This window comes from Sipha flava, unplaced genomic scaffold (genome assembly GCF_003268045.1).
Source record: "Sipha flava isolate LNK unplaced genomic scaffold, YSA_version1 85_pilon_pilon, whole genome shotgun sequence".
NCBI lineage: Eukaryota > Metazoa > Arthropoda > Insecta > Hemiptera > Aphididae > Sipha > Sipha flava.
Window position 1 is genome coordinate 239,435 of NW_020273627.1, and position 5,143 is coordinate 244,577.

Genomic DNA, 5,143 nt, shown 5'->3' on the forward strand with positions numbered 1-5,143 from the left:
CTCTGTGCGCGCTAAAAAATATTATTACGTTATTCGATCGAACACGTGTACCACGTAAAAAAAAAAAAAAAAACGGTTTTCCGCTCGACCATAGGGCGCGCGGTCGACGAACAATTATTGCACTGCTGCTCGGACACGCGCGCACAATTGTTGCGACACGGGATTCGTTTTTCCGTCGCGTGTTTCGGCCGATGTTGTTGTTAGGTACACATTGACGGTATACTCAGTGCTCGTACGCGCGCGTATAATATTACGTCCGGGACCGTATAATCAAGAAGATACGCGCAACGAGAGAGAGAAAATAACAACGTAATAATAAAAAGAAACCGCCGACCGTCGCATTGTTACGAATTCCTGCGAAAAATATTCTCAGCACACCGTCTGCCGGTTTCTCGTCTGCGCTGTTGTCCACGCGTCCGGATACAATCGGACGCGATACGCCGTTGAACTCATCGGGCAGAACCATAACGGGCAGCGTGCAACGAATTATTCGCGTGCGTTCGATCATATACCGCTCGTGTACATGCGAACGGATGTTTCCCCCCTCCCCCCTCCCCCGGTTTTTAATTGTACCTGTGTAAAAAGCCGCCGACGAATTCCTACTGACGTGCGAGCGTTATCGTCGCCTCTTGGCGCGGTTTACGTATTACGGGACGACACGTGAAATCGTACGCGGTCGATTCCGCCCCGCGAATATTTCGCGAACGGTCCTACAACGATGTTGCGAATCGATTTCGGTGCGAACGTCCCACCCCCCCTCCCCCATCCCCCAAACGGATTCCGGGTGGGCCGACTTCACGTTTCTTCAAAGTGCGTTTCGCCCCCGGATCCAGTGAGTATTTTAACGACGAAAGTATCGTTGCACGTCGTTCGGTCGGTATCGCGTTCGCGAGACGACACGATATTTACCGGTAAATCGATGTGTGCGGGTTTCACGCTCACGTTTCGCTCCCCAGAACGAAAACGTAAAAACGGTCCACGGTTTGTTAAAAAGTTCAGAGTTAATCGGTCCAATTCGCTTATTTACTCGTATACTAAATACATCCACCGCCCTAAAAAAAAGAAAAAAATTGGTCTGGTCATGACAACAGACTTGAACCCCGAATCCGGCGCCACCGTGTGCGTTGGTGTCGACGTCGACCGCGGGCATTTGCGCGAGGTGCAACACGCGTGGGCGTTCGTCCACAAGCCGTTCACCGGTCGGCTCCGAACGCGTTTCATTGTTCATTGTTGTTGTCGATTGCAGTGGAAAAAAATAAAAAACAGCAACCCCGAGGGCGACGTTAAGGCACGACTCGCGGTGCACGGGGAAAACTGTGAACGAATAGAGAAAAATGAGTTTTTGTTCGCTCGGTACACGCATAACCGACGTTCGATATTCGTACCCTAACAAGGACGTGAACATCCGGTCGGGGAAGAACACGCGCGGTTGACCCGTGTGACTGAGATAGATGCGCACGTGGTTAACTGACGAAACGGCAGTGGACGAACGTTTCTAATCGTACTGGGGCTGCAAACTGGCAGGCGCACCCTGGAACTGGATCCGTAATAGAACGCGCGTTTGTCGTACGGAAATCAGCAGGTAAAATATACTTGTAATGTTCACGATTTTTGTAACGTGGAATACACATTCGTGTGTGCCTACGTGTGAAGTGTGAGTTTCTTTTTTTTTTTTCGCCGAATCAATTTGTAGACCAACTACTGTTACGACACGGCCAGTAACGTATTCGTGTGTGTGCACAATGCGTTCATTTCCATAAAAATGATTTGAGCTGTTAAAAACACGTTTACCGATTGTTAATACGTTTCACGATTATAACGTGTACACGGATACCCGGTCCGTCGGCGGCAAACCGATTTGTCGGAGATTAGTTTCACGGGTACACCTACTGTTGAAATGAGTTAATTAAATATTTCGTTTTTAATACCAAATTTTCGTGCGGTGTATAATTATCGATCATAACTTAGGCGAGCGCGAGCACGTCGATCCAAATTTCGGTAGGACGCGGGCGGTAGACGCCCTAAACACGCTTCCAATGTAAATCAACGGAATTGCACTTCGAAATTCGTTCTTGAACGGTAAAAAAAAAAAAATGGTCACGACCACGTCAGTCGTTCGTATTTTATTTTCTGTGTAAACATGCCAAAAGTTTTCAAGTTGTTTAATAAAAATGTATATTTACCATACAATACACATCACCCACTACGTGTGTTTGATCGAAAAGTTGTTGGGAAAAAAATAGTTGTTACATACGAGTGCATTCCGAAAATGAAATAGGCATTTTGATTCTACGAACCGTTTCTACACTCGTGTTGTTGGTAATATAAAAGGCTGAAATAAGGTGAAGTAGAACGTGTTTTTAGGAAAACGTTAGTTTATTTTTTATTTCTACTCAAGAAAAAACTTGCAAAACGTTTTTTAACCGACCATATTGTTGTAATACCCGTAAGACGTGAAAAATAAGCATCCACAGTTTTTAATTAAAATTTAAAACATTTTCAATTATCGTGAAACGTACCAAACGTTTTGCTATCTCTATCGACCCAAATATTGTTAGTCCAGTACGCAGTCCAGATTACGGACAGCTTTCAATAAGTTTTGCTAGTACCTCGAGTTCATAAATAATTTATATCGGAGGGTTCTCGACAATTCGAATGGAAATACCGATACTCCTAGAAACTTCGTACATCTAAGATGTTTTGGTAAATCGAAAAGTAGATACAATTTTGTATTCTTCGCCTTTAAATTTCCAACTATAATATAATATGAAGTATACAGTAACTCGTATATTATTATTATTTTTTTTAGAAATACGCCTCGGAAACGTGGCCATTGTTATGATTTTTCGGTTTTTTTGTGCATGTTTCGATGTTTTGTTACAATACATTTTTTATATTAATTTAAGGTTCGTTTGATTGCCGTTTCATCTTGGCCTACGGATTGGCAAAGTATATTTTTACATAATAGCGTTGAAATTCTAAAATGTATTACAATACTTGGTCCGGCCACTTTATGAAAAATGTTTGCTAGGACGTTATATGGTAGTGTATATTATAAGTTTGTATAAAAATAAACTCAGGCTGAGGCCAGAGTTGGGCAAAATTTTATCTAGATAATTATTCGAATAAATATGTATTCGAATAAAAAATTATTCGATTGATTTTTTTTACAATTCTTCGAATAAAAATTTATTCGACTAATTTTCAAATACAATTATTCGAATAAAAAATTATTCGACTAATTTAGAAACAATATTATTGGAATAATTTGTGATCATAATATTATTTGAATAATTTTTAAACATAGTTATCCTATCTTAGTATTTATAATAGTAGTTAGTACTAATTACTAAATATGTATTATGAAATAATGATTATAATTCTTCTAGTTTGTTCATGTATTTAGTATTTACCTTTATAGTAATTAATTATCAATATTGAAGATGTTATTATTATATCTAGTTTAGTCCAGTTTCTGTACTATATTATATAGTCTCAGATATTTTCGTACTATGTACTAACTACGTATGTTCAATGTTGTATTTCATATTTATAAGTTCAAATATATAGAGCTCTACACATATTCAAATATTATTATATATATATATATATATATATATATATATTTCTTTACTTTCTTATATAAATCAATATTTGTTTTTTATTATACAATATTTTTAAATTTTTCCAAAAATTATTCAAATAATTTTTTATTCGGATAATTGTGTTTGAAAATCATTCGAATAATAATTTATTCGAATAATTGTGAAAAAATCATTCGAATAACAATTTATTCGAATAAAATGTTATCTAAATAATCATCTAAATAAAATTTTATTCGAATAACGCCCAACTCTGGCTGAGGCCTCAAAACGTTTTGGAATTACCCGATTGCATTTTTAACACTTCGGTGCCACTGTTGAGTTGAATTAATATAATTTGGTATTATGAATTTATAAATAAAAGTTTAAATAAAAATATTCTATCGTATGTACATTATAACATATATATATAAATAATATTAAGTTTTATAATCAATCTTATTATACTAAATGTATACGAAACGTACCTATACAACTCAAAGTTCAAGTTTGAAGCAAAAATGATTCGATAAAATCAAATCAAGTGGCAACGAACATGTGCGAACATTTTTATGAACCCGTGCGAACATAATAATGTCTACGTTGAATATCATGTTTTCCGTGATATCAAAAATAATATATAGATACGCTGCCAAACCGTTAAACTGTCGATGTTTGGTACACTATTATCGTCGATAGCGTTGAATAGAATTTTGTAATATTTCTTTTGGGTTTTCGTGATTTCGATGTCGATTGCGCAAGCGTAGAGACGATTTTTACATATTACGGTAAATGGACCAAAAAACTAAATACCAGCGGTCGGTACTCGAACAACAATCGGATTCAACACGATCGGGGACTTATCGGCGATTCGGATTTCAAAATATTTGTATCAGGATATAACGAATCGACTGGAGCCTAATGTAATCAACCTAACAGGGTTATCACGTAGGACAATTATATTTATATATGAGTACACTAGAGACGTTCCAAAATTCCGGGCGACCGTATTTGTCCTCATACCAGGGTTACCACCTTCCAGTTTCAAAAATACAGGCCATATATAATTTTTCGAGAATCGTTTTCAAATATTTATTATATTCATGTTTGATCCATTGGCATACCAACGGCTAACCAACGCGCTATACGGCTGCAAGACCTAGTTACGAAATAAGGCACAACAACGAATCCTCGAAAGTTCTGAAACGTGGCGTCGGAGAAGAACGCTGTGAGTGAGTGGGATAGAACCAACGAAAGCATAATTAGTGAAATAAACGAACGCAGGGAATGAACTTAAAACCATCGAAAACGATGGAACACGATTGGTCACACTATAGAGGCACAAACGCGAACTAGTTTATAGAATAATAGAAGGGTAATTATTGAAGGTAAGAGACACCAAAGGATGTGCGAGAACTTCATTTGTCAAGCGAATGATCTTCGACGTTAGACTGTCAAGAACTAAAGAGGTTAGTTGAACTCGGGGAACAGTGGTGAGCGCGTGTCCGACTGCGAAATCAACCATAGGGTTGAATGCAACAGTATGAAAGGGGGCATTTACG